This window comes from Martes martes, assembly GCF_963455335.1.
Source record: "Martes martes genome assembly, chromosome: 7".
Lineage (NCBI taxonomy): Eukaryota > Metazoa > Chordata > Mammalia > Carnivora > Mustelidae > Martes > Martes martes.
This window is the reverse complement of record NC_137894.1, coordinates 29439961-29462234: the sequence shown is the minus strand read 5'-3', so window position 1 is coordinate 29462234 and position 22274 is coordinate 29439961. Positions and strand designations below refer to the sequence as shown.

Genomic DNA, 22274 nt, shown 5'->3' with positions numbered 1-22274 from the left:
GAGAAGGGAGGAGCTGCCCCTAGGAGAGAAACTGTATAAACCTAGGTCCTTAGGACCAAAAGAACAAGGTACTTTTTCAGGAATGTTAAGTAGATTCATTTGCTTATTTTGCTTACATGAGTAGAGTAGAAGGAGATGAAGCTGAGAAAATAAGAAATGACCCTTGATGTTGAGTTGGTCAAATATGAAGATTATCAGTGCCTCACTTTGGTCAGTTGATTATTCTCAGGTAGGAAGGTCTCAGTGGAGAGTTGGAGTAGAGTGGACTTACTCTTACTGTACCTTTCTTTTATTCTCAGACTACCCCACTAGAAGAAAAGAGGGCCAATGTTGTGATAGGATGTAAAGCACATTGGGTTCAGGAGGCAGTAGACCTGGAAGATTGTCATTTCTGGGCTTTAAGTTACGTTCTTTGTAACATGATGGAGAGGAAGGATGGTCTTAGCTGCCTTCCAGTTCTAATATACTGTGATGCCATGGCACACTTTAAATCTCTGGGTTAGAGCTGCCACTAAGACCTGTTTCACCCGTTTATGAATTATTTAGTTCAGAGGGCTGCAAACTTTTTCTGTAAAGGGTGAGATAGTAAATGTTTTAGGTTTTGTGACTACCATCTCTGTTGCATATTATTTTTTGTTTTTTTTTTTTTTCACAACATTTTAAAAAAATGTAAAAACCATTCTTAGCTCAAGGACCAGACAAAACAGGCATGGCTGGTTTTGGCCTCCAGGCTGTAGGTTGACTCTTTAGTTGACTGGGGACAGTTACTACTTAAGGTTTCTAGAATTTAGAAATCAAGACCAGCTTCGTGATAGTGTTTTCCATCCATTTTTATGGACTACTTATAGGTCACTTTTTCTAAGAGTCAGGAAACTAATGTATATTAAGAATTCTCCATCTTTTTTTTATAGTCTAAATAATCTTGTGTCTCAGATTATGTCCTTTATTTCTAAGTGCTTGAAAACTCATCTTTATTGTCTGTATCCTGATTAACACACATATATTTCCTGTGTTATATCCTTAATTTCTAAGGCTATTTTACTCATACTTACTAGCTATTCTCTGATAAACACATGTTGTTCTAGTACTCTTAATGGTTATTAGTAAAAATAATGTAATTTATTTGTATCTTATTTTAAACTATGAACAATTTAATACATTTTGGATACAATATATAATAAGTTCAAACATCAGACCTGAGAGAGCAACATATTATACAATTGTAACTTAAGCAGTGATTTAATCTCTATGTCCATTGCTTGAAAATCATTTCTGGATTAGATTCTCCTATATGTTCTCACCAGTGTTTTGCTTCTTATGTATTACTCCCTACAATACAGTGGGTATCTCAGGTATTCTTCTCATGAGAAGTTAGTGCAGTTTTTGATTTTTATGTTTGTTTTTATTTTATGTTTTTTATGCCCAGCCCAGAACCTGATGTGGGGCTTCATCTCACAACCCTGAGATCATGACCTAAGCCAAATCAAGAGTCAGATGCTTAACTGACTGAGCCACCCAGGGGCCCCTAGTTTTTTATTTTTAACTACTCTCCCCACTGTCTTGAATTTCTGTGCTTTCTGCTAAAACAAATATTTTCTGTGTTATTATCACTTCTTGTTGAATAAAACTTGTTCGTTATATGCCTTGGCTGTTTCTGTTTGATTAACCCAATACTTTCTGTTCTCTTTGCTTAATGCTTTGTCTTCATTGTCACATTTTTTTCTTTCTAGATTTCACTTATATTTTTCTACAGTTTCTTAGTTGAAGTTTTAGACACTTTAGCCATTTTTATAGTTGTAAAAACCTTTAATCCTTTAAGTAAATGCTCAGAACTCATAAAATTTTTAATGGTGGTTACCAAGGCATATAATCTTATAAACACATTCATATAATCCAAAACAATGAATTCAAAACACCTGATACATGTTCATGTTATAGATGATAAATGTTCAGTTGTAGGAATTTTAAGCTTATTTTCAGAAAGATTAGGTCAACAAATAATCACTAACGCAAATGGTTCTTAGAAATAATCATGACCTACCTCTTATATGCCAGTGTAAGGATTACTTTTAAAAGGCGTGGTTTGTAGATTGTCAGTGCTTCTACTGACTACAGTGACCACTTGAAAGGCAAGTCTCACTGAACTTTGGGGAAACAGACCCAGTGCAGAAGCATACCTCTGCTGTGTAGGCTGCTGTTTGTACATGGAGGCCTGCAATAAATACTGAAAGAATAAATTAATAAAACCTCAAACGCATTCTAGGATCAAGCTCTGGTTCTCAGTAAAATACTATTAAACATAAACTTTCTCTTAAGCCCCTTTACAATCAGTTCTTTCACATGACCTTCAGCTCCTGTAGCAACTGATCTGCTTTCTGTCTATAGTTTATACATACACAGAAAAATTGAGCAGACAGTACATAAAGTTCCCATGTATGCCTTTCACACAGTTTCCCCTAAAAGTCCTTAAGCATTTTTGATATTTAATTTTAATGATTTCTTATTCTGATTTATTAACTAATCATTTGGACATTTAGTTTGTTATTTCCATTTCTTTGCAGTCATAAATGAGCTATGATCTAAGTCTGGATTTTTTATTATTTAGGACAGATTTCTGGAAGAGAAGTTACTAGGTAAGAGGGTTTGAACTTTTTAAGGCTCTTGTGTATTGCTTTCCAGAAAGAGTTTACCAGTTTATACTACCATGAGCAGTGTGCAAAGATGCCCATTATATTGCATTATTGTATTATTATAATATCTATATGTTACATTGCATTGTCATTTGCAGCTCTCAGTATAGTTTAGAATATGCTGTAGTAACAAATAATCCCCCAAATCTCATGGTTTAATGCGATAGGTTCTATTTTTTACAACAAAGGTCATGTTGCATGTTGAACACATATCAGCAGGTGGTATTCTCTCTTGGAGTTACTTAGTGAATCACCCTGATCAAAGCTCCTTTGGTTACTTATTTTCATAATTACTGTAGTGGGTAGGTCTTCCGGTTGTGTACTGGTTCCTAAAGCTTATTCCTGCTGATGTTTCATATCATGTTTACGTACACCTTAGTGACTAAAGCAAGTCAATGTAGCCACACCCAAGTTGAAACAAGGGCAGTGAAGTGCAATCCTACTGTGAGTCTGGGAAGGAGGAGAAGCACTACACTTGATCTTAGCCAAAAGACCAAGAAGCTATTGGGATAGTACTAATGACTAACATCTTAAAAAACAACTCTAATTTCACTGATGGAAAATGACATCTCATTTTAATTAGATTTTCTTTGCCAATGTAGATAAACATTTTCATAGTTTTTTTTTTTTACCAGTTTTATTTAACATTTCCTTTTATTTAAGCTTTATAAAATATACTCTTGGTTACTTTTATATTTCCAGATTTTTGTATTCTGTTTTTTTGTGAGGATGGGAAGTCATGATGGTGGGATTATTATAGGGAGTACAGACTTTTAGAAAAATGCCTTTTCTTTTGAAGACTTGAACTGGTGAAAGAAAAATGTCTTTCTTGGGTTGGTCTTCCCCTCATACCCCTAGCCCCATTAGTATAGTATGTATTTTGTTAAGTGTAACTAAAGGCAATAGAGGGACACCTCGGTGGTTTAGCTGGTTAAGTGTCTGCCTTTGGCTCAGGTCATTGTCCTAGGGTATTGGGATACAGCCCCACATCAGTCTCCTTTCTTGTCAGGGAGCCTGCTTGTGTTCTCTCTCTGACAATCAATAAATAAAATCTTAAAGAAGAAAAAAGGCAATAGAGAGTCTGGCAGAATTAAGATTCTTGATGTTCTACAGATTTGTAAAACACAAACAAAAGTTTAGTGAGTAAATGATCAAGTTGGGGTTCTACTGAAAAAATTAAGTTCCCTTTTCAGATTTAGTTGTATTGACCATGTCTTTTTTTTCTTCTTCTCCTTCTCCTTTTTTTTTTTTTTTTTTTCAATTCAGGTATCTGCCTAAACTGGAACTCATGCTGTAGACATTTCTTTGGATTCATCTAAAAATCTGAGGTGAGATATTCTTTTAATGCATTTGCCTTACAAGATATATTTTATAATGAGAAAGAATTATTTTTGAAATATTTAAGGCAGTGCCAACTGTCTTTTCCTATGAGAGTTTAATGAGTAAATATTATTTATTACAAAGTTTACATATATAGCATGCTCACTTTTAGTTTGTAGGACATTTGATCGAAGGAAATGAAGCTGGTTCTGAAGGATAGAGTAGTTTTGAGTGAATTTTTCCATTGTAATTCCAAAGGAATTTTTCTTTTATATTTTAAGACAGAGTTCACACTGCTAGTCTGACACACATTTGAGAATGATATTGACATTATAATCTGATATTCCTGAAGACAGATCCTTAATTTGTTAAGCCGTCGATTTCAACAGCTGATAACTATTTTAATAAGTCAGTTATTAGGAGTTTTCTGCCACTCTATTCTCCTGGACTTGATTATGTTCTGTAGTTCCCTCTGTCTGGGGGGCTCATAAAATAAGAACATACCCTTTAGTGTGTTAGTAGTTGGTTTCTATAGAAAGTTTCCAGAATAGCATTTTACTCTAAAGATAGGCTCATAGCCCTTTTTCTTTTCTGGCATGTCTGGGCTCCACTTCTCCTCATCTTTTAATTTTTTAAGCAACCATTCTGTCATCTGGTCTTTCCACCTAGAATCCAGCTACTCTCTAAGTCATTCTTGTCACAGTCATGAGATTGCTTTTTCTAAAAGATGATTGTTGTCATGTCAGTCTGAAACTCAGAATCCTTCGGTACATTTACATTGCTTAGAGGATATTTTACAAACTCCTTTACAGAGCAGTATAATCTCTTTACCCAGTTTTCCATCTCACTAGTGCTCTAGGAATGTTATGAACTATCATTTTTTAAAAAACATTATTGAGGAATAATTTACATACCTTAAAATTCACCCATTTATTTAAAGTGTACAATTCATTGTCATTTTTTAAAAAAAAATTGTAGTTATGTAGTTGTACAGCTGTCACCACAATCTAATTTTAGAATATTTTCATCACTGCAGGAGTGCCTGGGTGGCTCAGTTGGTTGGGCATCCAGCTCTTGATCTCCACTCGGGTCTTGATCTCTACTCCAGTCTTGATCTCGGTGTCTTGGGTTCAGGCCCCAGGATGGGCTTTGTGCTGGGTGTGGAGCTTACTTAAAAAAAAATTTTTTTTAATTGAATATTTTCATCACTCCAAAGAGACTACTGGTACTTAATAGCAGTCACCACTCATTCCTCCCTCTACTCAGTTCCTGTCAGGTACTAATCTACTTTCTGTCTCTATAGATCTGCCTCTTCTGGATAGTCTATGTAAATGAAATTGTACAATATGCAATCTTTTGTGACTTATTTTTCCTACTTAGCATAAAGTTTTCAAGGTTCAACCATTTTTTTGGATGAATCAATACTTCATTCCTTTTCATGGCTGAGTAATACTCCATTTTAAGTGTCAGATCTGGTGACCTGGCAATAGAGAGACCTGAACTTCCAGGTGTCAGAGTAGCTAATCAAAAACAGTGATCCAAAATGAAAGTAACAGTTGAGCCTTTATTCACTTATTGAGATAGTATAAGCAAGAGGCTAAATCTTGGAAAGTGCAGGTGTCCCACTCAGGTGGATCAGCACAGAGATGGGAGGTGGCTCATTTCACTGCAGAGGGAATGCCAGACAGGAGGTTCCTGCATTTTGATGGACCCAGGGCTGGTTCAAGAGTGAGGTGGAAGGGCTTGGAATTGAAAAGCACAGAGTCAGAGTAGAGAAAAAAGTGTCTTTTGTGTTTCTTCCCTGATGAAAAGGCCTCAGCAGAGGTACACAAGGAAAGGCCTCAGCTGAAGGCCACAGACAGACTCCTGAATGAAGTCTAGGGCCTAGGCTGGGAATATAGCCACGCTTAAGAACACGGTCAGCCAGGGGAGCCTGAGTTCCTGACTACAGCTCTCTTCAGAGACTGCAGTGCACTGGCTGTGTACCCAGTATGGTGTGGGTAGGACAGCTTTCCCCTGTGAGGCCTGCCAGGTAAGGCCTTTGTAATTGCTTATGGTCAGGCTGGAAAATTACACACACAGATTTTAAGTTTTTGGTCAGGAGCCAGACTCCTCAGTATAGATAGATAGATAGATAGATAGATAGATAGATAGATGGATAGATACACAACATATTTTACTTATCCATTCATTAATTGGTGGACATTTGGGTTGTTTCCACCCCCCCCCCCCACACACATTTTGGCTATTCTAAGCTTTTGGCTATGAATTTCTGTGTGTAAGTTTTTGTGTGCATATGGTTGCATGTCTTTTAGGTATATACCTGAAAGTGTAATTTGCTGGGTCATTTGGTAACTCCATGTTTAATAATTTGTGGAACTGCCAAATGGTTTTCCAAAAGACTGTATCATTTTACATTCCCACCAACAATGTTTGAGGATTCTACATTTGTTTCTCTCTCTCTCTCTCTCTCTCTCTCTTTTTAAGTTTTAGCCATTATAGTGAATGGGAAGTTGTATCTCATTGTGGTTTTGATTTATGTTTCCTTAATGAATAATGATATTGAATATCTTTTCATGTGCTAATTGGCCATTTATATATCTTTTTTGCAGAAATATTTATTTGAATCCTTTGCCCACTTAAAAATTATGTTGTTTACCCTTTTATTGTAAGAGTTTTTTAGATATTCTGGATACAAGTCACTTATAAAATACGTGATTTACAAGTATTTTCTCCCATTCTGCGAACTGTCTTTTTACTTTCTTGATAATGTCTTTTGAAGAATAAATATTTTTATCTATTTTTCTTTTGTTGTTTGTGCTTTGGGTGTTATAGCTAAGAAACCATTGCCTGATCTAAGTTCATGAAGATTTACTCATATTTTCTTCTAAATATGAGCTCTTAAATGAGGTCTGTGATCCATTTTGAGTTAACTTTTTTGGGGGGGGGGTGGGTAGAGGGAAGATGGAGAAAGAGAGAGAATCCCAAGCACATTCCAGACTTCATGCCTAGTGTGAAGCGTGATCTGGGACTCAGTCTCATGACCCTCGTGTGACCCACATATGACCTGTGCTGAGAGTGAGTCATACTTAACCAACTGAGCTACCCAAGGCGCCCCTTTTTCGAGTTAATTTTTGTGTATGGTTTGAGGTAGAGGATTCAGATATCCAGTTGTCACAGACCATTGAATTATCTTGGCACCCTTGAAGAATATCATGTGACTGTAAATGTAAGGTTAGGTTTCTGGACTTTCAGTTCTATTCCAGTGATTCCCTCCTTATGGCAGGAAGTTTTAAAATCATGAAATATGAGTTCTCCAACTTCATGCTTCCTATTGAAGATTATTTTGGCTCTTCTGGATCCCTTGCATTTCCATATGAATTTTAGGATCAGCTTGTCAATTTCTACCAAAAAAAATCCAGCTGGATTTTGATGGGGATTGTTTTGAATTTGTATTACGAATCTGTAAATCAGGTTGGAGATTTTATAATAGTGTGTTCTCCAGTCTGTGAACATGGAGGTCTTTCCATTTACTTATGTGTTAATTTCTTTTAATGATGTTTTATAGTTTTTAGTGTATGTCTCCTACTTTTGCTAAATTTGTTCTTAAGCCCTTTATTTTTTGGATACTATTGTAATGAAATTGTTTTCTTTAGTGTATGTCTCCTACTTTTGTTAAATTTGTTCTTAAGCCCCTTAGTTTTTGGATACTATTGTAATGAAATTGTTTTCTTTCATTTTTGAATTTTTCATTGCTAGTGTATGGAAATATAATTGATTTTTGTATCATGCAACCTCACTGAACTGTTAGTTCAATGAGTAATTCTAATTGTTGTTAATATATTACTATGAAGTTTTTGTATATAAAATATATGTAAAATATATCTTATATATAAATGTATATTGTATATAAAATATATTAGATATGTTTTATATTTATTTTATATTTATATATTAAATATATTTATATTTTACATATATATAATTATATACAAAATTATGTCATCTACAAATAGTGATAGTTTTATTTTCTTCCATTCAAATCTGGATGCATTTTATGTCTTTTTCTTACTTAAGCATCCTGGCTAAAACCTTCATTTCAATGTTAAATAGGAGTGATGAGAGTGGACATCCTTGTCTTGTTCCTGATCTTAGGGTGAAAGCTCTCAGTCTTTCAGCATTAAGTGTGATGTTACCTGTGGTTTTTTGGTAACTGTCCTTTATCATGTTGAAGAAGTTTCCTTTTATTCCTAGTTTGTTGACTGTTTTTTGGCACGAAGGAGTTAACATTTATTGAGAAATCAATGTATGCCAGGTCCTGTGCTCAATGCTTTATAAATGGTATTTAATTTTCATTATAGTCCTGTGAGATAGAGACTTATTTTACCTTTATTCAGCTGGCAAGTGGTAGAATCAGATTGGTTGGTTTCAAAACTTGTGTGCTGAGCCATTATCCATCAAATTCCCTATACAGACTATGTTGATTTATACATGTGCCTTTGTCCATGTTGGTTTCCTCCTAAAATACACGCTCCCTCTCCTTCCCCTTTACAAACCTACCATAGCATTTTGTACCTGTCTCTATCACAGTACTTTTTCACTGTGTTGTGACTGTTTGCATAGATCTCACTCATTTTAGAATCTTTGCTTGAAGTCAGGGACTTTGTCATACTTGTTTTTGAATCTTCACTGCATAATAGATAGGAAAGAGATGTGTCACAGAAGTCAAGGGATTTGAGAGTTTCAGGAGGGTGGAAGCAGTCAGCAGTGTCAAGTACCAGCAGAGAGATGAAGTAAAATAAGGTTCACAAAATGCCTTACCTACCTTTCATCTTAAATGATTTCAGCAAGAGTGTTTTTTTTTTTGTTTTTTTTTTAAGTAGCAGTGGGGACTGAGCAAGATTGTGGTAGATTTAAGAAGTGAATGGAGATGAAGAGACTGCCTCAGGTAGAGACTGTCCCCACTCATGTGGGAGTTTAACTGTGAAGGGAAGAATGAATTTAGGATCCTGCCTAAAGGGGAATGTAAGCTAATTTTTTTTAAAAGGAGGGGCTTGAGCATGCATCTATACAGAGGTGGCAGGAGAAAGGACAAGTTAAGAAAAAGTTTGTAGAAGTAGAGAGAGGACTAACAGAGAGAATAGGCCTTCCTGTAGAGACAGGAGATAGCCTAAGAACACAAGATTTGCCTGGAATGGCCTCTTCCTTCTGAGGAAAGGAGGTACCCCAGAGGTAGTCCAGAGGTAAATATATGGATATGAATTAGGAAATAAAGGCAGTTCCCCCTTTTCCCTGGAGTAGAAAACAAAGTCGTTGGCTTTGGGAAATTGTGGTTGTTGATGTCGTGCAAGTAGGCAAGAGGGGTGAGATGTGGAGTTTGAGGGGAGTGATGAAGATTTAGGATACCTGCCGTAAGGCATGGGAGAGATTGCTTACAAGAAACATGAACATCGTTTGAGGCCCTCTTTCTGCTCTGTCTCCATGGAAATTGCCAAAGCAACTATATAGTCAGAAATAATCCAGAGGGTACAAAAGGATTTACAGGGAAAAGTAACTCTTCCCTTCACTTTTGATCCCCTGTTGCTATTTTCAGAAGGAAGTACCATTTACAATTTATTTACTTTCAGATTGTTTTTACAAATATATGTATAAATATATATGGAATTTATTTTAATCCATGAGAATTTACTGTTTTACTTCTTCCTTTTTCAGTATACTTCTGTATCTTGGAGCTCTTTCCATATAGTTAGACCTACTTCATTCATGTTCACAGCTGCAGGATATTTTGTATATGAATAGTGTATCACTTATGTAACCTGCATTTCAATGGATTACAGTGTTTACTCCCATATAAGTCATGTTGAATGAGTAAGTTCTACCTTTAAATAGTAGAAAATCATCATAATACCTTAATTCTGTGCTTTAATCTTGGATTTATTCTGTACATACACACATTGAACAAGCGGATCATAAGTATATACCAAAACTGAATTGTCTTTAAAATATAAAGATATCTTAAATATTCAAAAGTGAAACCTTATGGTCAATTTATTTCTGGTATTGAGTGATAAGCATCTTGGTTTTAGGGATTTTGTTGACAAATGCATTTACCTACATAATCCACACTTGTATAACATGTAAAACATTTTATGACTCTTTAAGTTCCTTAAGACTCTTTGACATTCTCTCCTCTTACCAGAGCAAACCACTTTTCTGATTTCTGTCACTATATTTTTTCCATTTAAATTCTTGTTTTTTATTTAGCTTTATGGAGATATAATTTCATATAACATTGTATAAGTTTAAAGTATACAATGTGATAATTTGATACAGGTATGTGTTGTAAAATGGTTACCACAATAAGGTTAGTTAACACATTTATTATTTAACATAGCTTTGTGTGTGGGGTGGTAAGAGGTGGGGGGACTATTAATATCTACTCTCTTAGCAACTTCCATGCCTACAGCACAGTATTGTTAAATTACCATTAGTTTAGTTGCTGTGCTATATGTTTGATTGCCAGAACTTACTCATCTTTTAACTGGAAGTTTATTAATTTTTTTAGTAATTACATTCTTTACAAAATTATTTATTTATTTATCATTATTATTATTATTTATTAACATATAATGTATTATTTGTTTCAGGGGTACAGGTCTGTGAATCATCAGTCTTACACAATTCACAGCACTCACCATAGCACGTACCCTTCCCATTGTCCATCACCCAACCACCCTGTACCTTCTCACCTCCCCCTGCCAGCCCCCACCCCAAGCAGCACTCAGTTTGTTTCCTGAGATTAGGAGTTTCTCATGGTTTGTCTCTTTCTCTGGTTTCATCTTATTTCATTTTTTCCTCCCTTCCCCTATGATCCTCTGTCTTGTTTATCAAATTCCTCATATCAGTGAGATCAAATGATAGTTGTCTTTCTTGGATTGACTGACTTTGCTCAGCATAATACCCTCTAGTTCCATCCACGTCATTGCATATGGCAAGATTTCAATTTTTGATGGCTGCATAATATTCCTGTGTGTGTGTGTGTGTGTGTGTGTGTGTGTGTGTGTGCGTGTGTGTGTGTGTGTGTGTGTGTATACCACATCTTCTTTATCCATTGATGTGCTGATGGACATCTAGGCTCTTTCCATAGTTTGACTACTGTGGACATTGCTGCTATAGACATTGGGGTGCACATGCCCCATCGGATCACTACATTTGTCTCTTTAGGGTAAATACCCAGTTTGCTGGGTCGTAGGGTAGCTCTATTGTCAACTTTTTGAGGAACCTCCATACTGTTTTCCAGAGTGGCTGGAAAACAGTATGGAGCCACAGCTCGCATTCCCACCAACAGTGTAGGAGGGTTCCCCTTTCTCCTTATCCTTGCCAACATCTGTGTACCACCCTTGCCAGGGACCAGGCTAAGTAATCTGCTCGGTTTTGGTCTCGGTAGCTTTTGTTCCCTGAAAGCTATCCTTACAGCTTTGGAGGAGAAGGATGGAAATGGCAGCCTCCCAGTCTTAGATCCGGAGGACCCGAGAGCTCAGGGCCCCACTCCTCAGCGCACCCTCAGAGAAAAGCAATCAGTCTCTCCCGTCTCCTTGGTCTCCAGCTACACTCTGAGATCTGGCTACATTCCTAGCTCACAAATGCTGTGACCGAGCATTTCTATCTCTGGTGCATAACCCTGTTTGGAGTCTCCAAACCTAGCAGCTTCCTGCAGTGTGCTCCTGTTTTGCTCCTCCCCTGGGAGTCTCCCTAGATCTGCTGCTTGTTGGGTCCCTACTCGAAGAGTAGTGGTCCGACTGTGCCAAGGATCACTGTTTAACGCAACCCTGAACTGTGAGCTCACTCCTCAGCTCTGTCTCTGCACCCAGCTTCCCCGCTCTGATACCTGGGAGCTTTGCCACACTCAGACACCCCCGGTCTTCCTGTGACACTGAGGGTCCTGAGGCCACATTGTTCCAGCAAGGGTTCCACCCTCCACCCCCTTTTCCCTTAGCCATTGGAGTGATGTCTCTCTGCAGAGCAGATGTCTAATAAAAGTTCAGTTTTGTGCTCCACTGCTCTACCGCTTGCTGGGAGTTGACCCCTCCCCCTTTGGTCTATCTTCCCACATATCTCCTTGGATTCACTTCATGTCCTACCTTCCAGGAAGTGGTCGCTTTTATGTTCATAGAACTGATGCCATTCTTCTCTTTGATCTCCTGTTGAGTTTGTAGGTGTTCAGAATGGTTTGATAACTATCTAGCCGAATTTCTGAGACCAGATGAAATTTAGGTCTCCTACTCCTCTGCCATCTTGCTCCTCTCACCTGTCACTTTATTTCTTAAAAGAAATTCATCTGTTCTCACCTTACCAACTTCTTTCTTCCCGTTCTCTTTTTTAATGTCTTTTTTAAAAAGTTGTAAAAGATAAATTGATCATCTTAACCATCTTTCAGTATACAGTTCAGTGGTATTAAGCACTTTAAGAATGTTGTGCATTCATCACCAATATCCATCCCCCTAATTCTTTTTCATCTTGTAAAATGAACTCTATATGCAGTAAACAATAAATCCCCATTTTCAGCTTCCCCCAGTCCCTGGCAGGTATCAGAACTACTTTCTGTTTTTATGATTTACATTTCTCTCAGTACCTCATGTGGTCAGAATCATACAGTATTTGTCTTTGTAAGTGGCTTTTTCATTTAGCATCATGTCCTCAAGACTCATCCATATTGTAGCAAATGGAACAATATTCTTCCTTTTTGAGGTTGAATGATATTCCATTGTATGTATATACCACATTTTTGCTAATACATTCATCTGTCAATGGATAATTGGTTGCTTCCATGTTTTGGCTATTGTGAAAAATATTCCTGTGAGCGGGGTGTACAAATATCTCTTTGGGACCCTGTTTTCAATTCTTTTGGGTATATACCCAGAGGTGAAATTGCTGGATCATATGGTAATTCTATTTTTAATTTTTGAGGAACTATCATGCTGTTTTAAACAACAATGGTACCATGTAACATTCCCCAACAACATACAGTTCCAATTTCTCCACATCCTTATCAGCTCTTTTTGTTTTCTGGGGTGTGTCTGTGTGTGTGTCTGTTTTGTTTGTTTGTTTGTTTTTGTTGTTTTAATACTAGCTATCTGACTGGATATGAGGTGGTATCTCATTGTAGTTTTGATTTGCATTTCCCTAGTGATCAGTGATATTGAGCATCTTTTCATGTGCTTACTGGCCTTTTATATATCTTCTTGGAGAAATATCTATTCACGTCCTTTGCCCATTTTTAAATTGGGTGGTTTTGTTATTGTTGGGTTTTAGGAGTTCTATTTTCTGGATATTAATATCTTATCAGATACATGATTTGCAACTATTTTCTCCTATGTTGTGGCCTTATATTTTACTCTGTGGATAGTGTCTTTTGATGTGCAAGATTTAAAAATTTTCATGAGGTCCAATTTGTCTTTATTTTTGTTACCTGTGCTTTTGATGTGTCATATCCAAGAAATCACTGCCAAATGCAATGTCATTAAGCTTCTGTCCTATATTTTCTTCTAAGAGTTTTATTGTTTTAGGTCTTAGGTTTAGATATTTGATCCATTTGGAATTAAGTTTTATACATGTTGTTAAGTATGGGTCTGGCTTCATTCTTTTGCATGTGGATACCCAGTTTTCCCAGCACCACTGTTGAAAAGACTTTCTTTTTCTCATTAATTACTTTGATGACTTTGTCAGAAATCAGTTGGCTATATATGTGTATGTCTATTTCTGAGCTCTATCTTGTTTAATTGACTTTTTTTCTCTTTGCGGATACTATGCTATATCGATTACAGTAGTTTAATGATCAGTTTTGAAGTGAAATGGTAGAAATTCTCCAATTTTGTTCTTCTAAAGATTTGTTTTGACTCTTCTAGGTCCTTTGTATATTCATACACAGTTCTCTATAGGGATATTAGGGTTAGCTTTTCATTTTCTACAAAAACATCTGTAGATTTTACTGGACACCATGTTCACTCCACAGATCAATTTGGAGAAGATAGACATTTTAATATTGTAAACATGTTATCACTGTCCATTTATTTAGATCATCTTTAATTTCTCAAGAGCCATAATTATTATTTTCTTTTTGTGTACAAATTTTGCACTTTGATTTTTTTAATGCTATTATGCTATTTTTTAATGCTATTATTTTAAAAGTATTTCATTTCCACTGTTGATTTCTAGTATGTAAAGGTATAATTGAATTTTATATATTGGCTGTTAGTTCTAGTAGCTTTGTGGGGGTTTTCTGTTTGTTTTGTTTTGTTTATTTTGATTCTCTAGGCTTTGTTATGTAATTACGATGCGTATATAAGTAAAGACAGTTTTACTTCTTCCTATCAACCTGTATTTCTTTTCCTTGCTTCATTTTACTGACTAGAACCTCTAGTATAGTATTGGGTAGAAGTGGTGAGAGCAGATGTCCTTGGCTTGTTCCTGAATTTAGGAAGTTTTCAGACTTTTACCATGAAGTTGTTATCCTCAGGTTGAAGAACCCCTTCCATTCATTTGCTGAAAGGTTTTTTTTATTTTTTTCTTTTAATCATAAATGGATGGTATTGTATTCTGATTGTGCTGTTAGAAGGATTTTTTAAAGGATTTTTAAAAAGGGGTTATAATCATGACTCACACAGATACAAAATGAACGCTAGTCAGATGTTTAACTCTCTAGTTAATGAGGAAACTGGTAAGATGTTAGTTCAAACGCAAATTTGCAGTCACTCATTTATATGCAGTAAAGGAATGCTGAAATGAGTTTTTCAAATGGTTGCAAAAACTGATCTATCCATTGGGCAATTATCACTTGTAATCCACTGGACACAACTAATTTGCTCCTTTGTGCTAAAAAATAGTCCACATTGTTATCAACTTTCTACAGTTTTTAAATTTAAAAATTGCTCAAAGGCAATGAAAGGTAGAGGTAATGAATATCTGAACTAGAGAGAACTATAGGTAGTCTTGTCTTTTTTGGTCTGTTTTCAAAGCTTTTTGTTTTTATTGACAAAGAATTTTGCTTTGAATTTCCATGATGTCCAGTGATGCTGAACATTGTTCATACATTTATTGGTTATATGCATATGTTCTGATGTTAAATGCCTCTTCAGTCTCTCTTGTCCATTTTTCTGGCCATTTTGGCAGAAATTGGAGCCAGCATGAAATTTTTCTTAGCTTTCATAGACTTCCCTTACATAGTTACAGGTGACTTTAATCTGACAAAAAAATGAGTTTGTTCGGGGCGCCTGGGTGGCTCAGTGGGTTAAAGCCTCTGCCTTCGGCTCAGGTCATGATCTCAGGGTCCTGGGATCGAGCCCTGCGTCTGGCTCTCTGCTCGGCGGGGAGCCTGCTTCCTCCTCTCTCTCTGCCTGCCTCTCTGCCTACTTGTGTCTGTCAAATAGATAAATAAAATCTTTAAAAAAAAATGAGTTTGTTCAAGATTCCTCAGTCATCTGCAAAACTTCTTCTATGCTGTGTCTGAATACTTCCATAGAGGCTGTGTGGAGGGGAGGCTGGCGTAACAAAGAATCCCACAGAATCTTTCTGATCATCCAGTGGTGTTTCACTGAATGTTCACCCAGCCCTGGCTGCCTTTTTGGATAGGTGGGGTGACTTACTTCTAAGAGGGTCTTTGACTTAAAGTGGCTCTCCTTCTGCTTAGTAATGTTACTTTAAATTCTAATTCCAGACAGTTATTCTTGCTCTAATGACCCATGAATCTGCATCTTTCATGTAAGTTTTGTATTCTTCTTATAATGAGTTGATGTTAAAATCTTTTGTTAAGTTACTTACATCAAAGAAACTCTCTCCTCCAAGAGAATGTGTTGCATTTATCCTGTCGTTTTGCTTATTGCCTGCTGTATCTACGCCCCCACAAAAGAATTAGTCTGCCATACAATGCTACCTTCCGTGATAAACCCCAGTGTTGTACTTATTTTGCTTTTTTCCTGTGATTTCAGAGAAGAGGCAGGACCTGTTTCTCACTTAATTTTGACGTAGGAAGGCTGGGTCTGAGGTCCCAGAGGAGGCCTTGCAGGACCAGTCAAGAAAGCTCTTGTCTTAGTGCAGAACAGAAATCAAACACAAGCCCAGAGGAAGTGAGAGCAGAGTTTATAGTGAGTAGCGTAAGTGACAGTGTACAGCAGACAGAGGTTCTGGGAGACTCAGAAAAGCAGAAGTGAGGATCCCTGCTGCTTGGGGTTAGGAGTTTATATTGGAAAGTGGTGCGTGTTCCTTCAGGAACCCAGGGTAGGGTCTGATCAAAGGTGTCAGCTGAACAATAGGTGTTTTTCCATAAATCACCGAAGGTAAGGGGGTATTGGCACAAACTGAGGTTTGAAGTCATTGTCCTGGATCATGCTCGTGATCTTTTTTCTTCTTAGATGTTATCAGGTATGTGGGGGCACAGGATAGAGCTCTGAGAATGGTTAACTTTCTTGCTTCCCCCGTGGGGAATCATGGCTGCTTTGGTTTACTCAGATGCAAGGTGAGATAGATAGCATGAGTAAATGGGGTCTAGCAGAGAAACAGCAGAGTCCTTTTGGTTTCTCTGTCTCAGTTTTGTTTGCCTAGCCCTGGCATAGGTCCTGCCAGATTTGCCATAGAATAGGTGTTCCATATTTTTGAATTAAATTAACACATAGTGAAGTAGTTAGGATTTATAACAGGAGTTGCATTCTAGATAGAAAAGTAGCTACTCATATCCACAGTGAGATTTTGACATGGTTAGAATAAGCAGTGTATGGGGGGAAGATAGAATCTGTATAACTTGATGATTGATTAGATGTTGGTTGAGGGGAGAACGGTATGTAGGGAAAGAAAATTAGGCAATTAAATGGACAGAGCTGTTTATCTCCAATGCATGTTTGGGTTTAGAAGGAACTTGTGGACTGTCTGGTGGTTCAGTCGGTTGAGCGTCCAACTCTTGATTTCAGCTCAGGGCATGATCTTGGGGTTGTGAGATTGAGTCCTGTGTCAGACTCACGATGACATGTCAAACCTGCTTAGGAGTCTCTCTCTTCCTTCCCCTCTGCGACCCCCCGCGCCATAAATAAATAAATAAGCAAGCAGATACATAAAACAGAAAGAAGTTGTGGGATGGGAAATTGATAGTTTCTTAAAGTATCTAGTTTGAGGTTTTTCTGAGATATTCAAGTGGAGATGTGCAAATCTGTATCCAGTTCTTGGAGAGAGGTAGAAGCTTGAGAGAGAGAAAGATTTTGAGGTTAATAGTTTCTGGGGAGTGGTTGAAGAAGGAATTGCTCAGGATTCAGGACAGAACCCCTGAGCAAATCTAGTTTTAGCAGACACGTACAGAGAAAGGCACTGGGAGAAAGAGGTTGAGAAGGAGAAACTGAGTGTTAACAAAGGATTTTACAGCAACACCCTTGGTTTCATCTCTGTCTAGAGACCAGATTTTCCTTTCAGCACCCTGTATTTGATCTTGTCCCCAGACCTTTTTTGTTTCCAGCATTCTCTGCTGGGAGAGATTGTGGATGAAAAATAGTTTTATTTTTGAACCCAGCAATTGCTGGTTTCTTTCTATTTCCTCTAAATTCCGTTTGAAAACAGAAGACTTTCTTCTTTAGCACATCTCTCCAGCTGCACCTTATGTTATATATATAAAAGAAAGCAGTTGACACTTCGGACATTCTGCTTGGAAATTACTTTAGCTAGAAGTAACAGTTCTTTGTCAGCATTTTTTTTTTTTTTGACTTATCACAAGCAACAGTTTTGCTAAATTTTCTGCCCTTTTGTAACGGTCTTTTTTCCTCCAGCTTCTGGTAACAGTTTACTCCCTCTCCTTTAAGGCCTTTTCAGTAGCCTCTTCGATGCTCATCAGATTTTTGCTGTAAGATCCTTGTGGTCTTCCTGTTCATTTCTACCACCCAATCCCACAGCCGGTGTCCCTGTCTTACGTTTTTATTATGGCAGCTTTCCAGTTCCCGGTGTCAGATTCTGTTCTGGAAACTATCACTGTTTAACAAATTGCCCCAAACCTAGTCTCAGAACCTGCATCACTTTTCCTAACCAAACCTGGGAAGTCACTCCTTGTTGCTTTACCACACTCTTTTGGTTACAATCAAGTTCAGTGCCAGCTTGGATTTATGAAGGGAATCAGACTCCCATATCTTTGTGGGTGAGCCGCAAATTTACACCATTAGAAGAGCATGTGGGTGGGAGATATTTTTGCGGCATATTTGGAAAGAGTCTGCCGCAGATGGATAAAATAAAATGCATAGGATTACAAGGGAAACCAATTATATTAAAGTTTTTGTTTTTAATTTGAGAGAGAGCTAAAGCGAGCGCAAGTGGGTGGAAGGGGCAGAGGGAGAGGGAGAAGCAGACTCCCCACTGAGCAGGGAGCCAGAGACAGGGCTCAATCCCAGGACCCTGAAATCATGACCTGAGCCGCCTAGGCACCCCATCTTAAAGTATTATTACCAAGCTAATTGTACTAATAAAGTATTATATGTTTGTTTAACACGATACACAACAAGGTATAGTAGCAGGCCTATAGTAATTCAGTAAATATAGTATTAAAAATTTTAGAGGTTGGAGGAAATAAAGAAATAATATATTTTCCCATCCAAGTTCATAGGTCTCCTGAGTTCTATCCACAGACTCTCCAGCCTCAAGATGAAGAACCCTTGGATTAATGTTATGGTGTGAAGAGAAGTCACATTGCTGTGGCCTGGGGTGAGGGGAAGGCAGAGACTATGGGGGAGGACACCATAGAATAAGTTCTCTATACTAGCATTTATTTACCTTTTTAATAAGAAGCTAAGGGTTTTGTTGCCTTTTAGATAGAGACTTAAATATGTTTATGTACTGAGAGAAAGACACTAGTGAAGGAAGTTGAACATATATAAGAAAAGATAAAGGCTATGTAGAAGGTTTCTGAGAAGGCAGGAGAAGGTGTGGTCTTGAGGTTAGGTAAAAGCATTAGAGAGTGAGGAGCAAGTTGAAGGAGTTAGAGATGTTTGTGTGTGCTGTTATCAGGTCACATGACGTTCTGAGAAATACATATATAGGCATGATAAATTTTAACACAGGGGAAAGGGAGGCCAAGGCAGGCCCCAGAGAACATTATAGCAGAAGTCTGGAGGAACTATGTGAACATTGAGAATAGGGTGGGGAGAAAAAAAGGTAATGAAGCATGGGCAGGAAAAAGTAATTGATGTAAGAAGACAAACTTTGCTTACTTTACAGTTTTGTTTAGTGCCTTCTTCGGACCAATCGTTCTCCTGACCATGGATATTGATAGAAAAGTGGAATGAGAATAAAATGCAGTTATATATGTGACTTCTGCTAATATGGGGTTAACTTTTTCTGAGTACCTTGTTTAGCATATGTAATTAATACTTGTATTGCTTTTGCCACAGAGTAACATGAAGGCTGAAGAGCTTCTTTTTCATGGTTATTTGGGGGTGATACTGAAAAGCAGTGCATGCGTGTGCTGCTTCCATGCTTACAGCTGGATAGAAATTGGCCTCAGAGGGTCCATGGTTTTCTTTGTCATTAGCCAACAGATGCTTGCTACAGTGTTTTGCTCACTGAGTCTTTATTTAATGCGAGGGTAATGCATCTCTGTACACTAATGAGCAGAGCTCTGGAATACAGTAGCTCATTTGTGTGTAACAAATACCTGCCTTTGGCCACACATTGATCCTTTACTAAATGATTTCCCCCCCTAAACCAAGCTGTTTTCAACACCTGGTTGGCATATCTATCTTCATGTTGCTTTGACTTTCTAGTAAGTTGAACCTGAATTTAGTATTTCTATCTTATAGGAGAAACATTTTTTTTTTCTGTTAAAGAATTACTTCAGATCTTCTTGAAACAATAAAATTTTTAAAACTTCAGGTTGGTACTATAAATCATAAAAAGCCTTAGGTTTTAGGCACAAATAATCATTTATACATGAGTATGTCATGAAATTGCTAATTCACAATATTATGTCTATTATTAATATAGTACTTACTAAGATGTAAATACATATATTCATATATGATTATATATACATCTTACCATAATTAAAATATTTTGAAGTATATAAATTATATGTGATATATGTAACATATGGATGCTGCAGATATACATGTATATAGATCTTTTTTATTGTGGTAAAATGTACAAGCTCTCTCCATAGCCCCCATCTTCCTTCAGTAGCTACCTCTTAGCTACTCTTCAGGTCTAGGGGTGCACATCTGCATGAAGACTTGTCCCGGAAATGGACTCTGTCATTTGAGCTAAGCATTCTGGAGTTCCAGGTAGGTGAAAAGTGGTCTCTGTGGGTGAGACCCAGCAAGATACTTCCTCTTGACCTTTGCATCACTCATTACATAGAGAATGGTGTGGCCTCATAAGGATTAAATCTGTTGCTTTCATCTAAGGGTAGTAGTGATTTTTAGTAATCTTTTTTTAAGTCTCTATTTATTTATCTCTATACCCAATGTGGGGCTTGCACTCACAGCTCCAAGATTAAGAGTCGCATACTACTCTGACTCAGCCAGCCAGGCACCCCTTAATAATCTTTCAATAGAACTACCAAACTTGATTGTTCAAACCTATTTCCTTCCTTTTGTTCTATATGTGGTCCTTTAGGGTTCTCAGATTCAATTTCAGTGTTGGGGGCAGGGGTTTCCACACACAACACCAAGCAATTCTCAGAGTAGGATTTCTGAGAATTCAACTAAATTCTGACACTGTCAGCATAGAGATAGCATCAGATTTCATAGGTTAAGGGTTCAGTCCTGCGAGACTGCCCTCACCCTCTAATTCAGACACCAGTCACAAGCCCCAGGCTCTTAGCTGTGTTTCTGACCAACCAGGTACATATTGCAGGTTCCAACAACCTTCTCTTTAGGTTCAATGAATTTGCTAGAACAGCTCACAGAACACAGGAAAACACATATTTACATTTACCAGTTTATTAAAGGTTATGATAAAGTATATGAATCAATGTCCAGATGAAGAGCTGCCTAAGGTGACATCCCTGACAAAGGAGCTTCTGTCCTCATGGACCTGGGGACCTGGATCAACATTCTGCCCCCACCCCCCAACATGGAAGCTCTGAAAGAGAGGACTAAGACAGCTGTCCTCTTGGGTTTTTATGGAGGCTTCATTACATAGTCACGATTGACTAAGTCATTGGCCATTGGTTGATTCAACCTCCAGCTCCTCTCCCTTCCCCACTCTGGGATGGAGTGAGGGTGATTGAAAGTTCCAACACTCTGATTACATGGTTGGTCCTTCTGGCAACAAATCGCTGCCCTTGGGTGGGGTCCAGAAGTCACCTTCATTAATAATACGACATCCATTTCACCTTTATGGCCTGAAGTGTTTTCAGGAACTAGGGATGAAGACCAAATATTTCTGAGAAATATATTTTGGTCACTCAGATGATACAAATCACTATAAATCATTATATCGCATATGGCCAGAAGGATTTTTCTAAAGTAAAAATCAATCACATTCCTGCTTGGAACCTTTTTTATTTATTTGAGAGAGAGAAAAAGAGATAGATGGGGGTGGGGGTGGGAGAGGAGGAGCAGAGGGAGAGGGACAAGCAGACTCTGTGCTGAGTGCAGAGACTGAGTGGGGCCTGATCTCAAGACCCTGAGATCATGACCTGAGCCAAAACCAAGAGTTGGACACTTAACCAACTGAGCCACCCAGGCATCCCTCCTGCTTGAAACTTTTCAGTGCTTCACATTTTCTTTGGGATAAAGTCTAAACTTCCTCAATTGCCTCATTGAAGATCCTTTGTTCCCCATTCTGGTGATCACTTATTATTTCATCTTTACTTATTTTGGGCTATGTTGTTGCCATGCCAAACAAGTACTCTTTTCTAACTATACAACTTTGCACAGGCTGTAGATCTGTCATGCTTCCCTTTCCTTGCAATCTCTAATGTATCTACTAAACTCCCTAAAACACAGTGAAAAAATTAGGTTGTCTGACAAGCCTCTTTTCACTTCCTCAGGAAGAATTAAGTCCTTTCCCTTTCTATATTTCCATTGTGATTTGTACACATTTCTGTTTTAGCATCTGTTTTATTATATAATATTTGCACATCTGTAAGCCATACCTTCTACCTCCAAAAGCAGGGGCTAATGTAATTCAGCTTGGTGTTTCCAAGTATTTCCACTCAGAGTGCCTGGCACACAATAAGTGCTCAATATATGTGTGTTGAATGAATATTGTTGTTGTTTTTAATTAATTAATTTGAGAGAG

At 37.6% G+C, this 22274-nt stretch overlaps 1 protein-coding gene across 1 annotated transcript in view; it reads left to right on the top strand.

Annotated features, from left to right (window-relative positions):
• PEAK1 (pseudopodium enriched atypical kinase 1) overlaps positions 1–22274 on the top strand; it is a 294195-nt gene that overhangs the window by 42898 nt on the left and 229023 nt on the right. The window contains exon 2 of the mRNA XM_080808166.1: positions 3957–4018. The gene's annotated coding sequence lies outside the window, so the exon portion shown is untranslated. The remainder of the gene's footprint in view (positions 1–3956; positions 4019–22274) is intronic.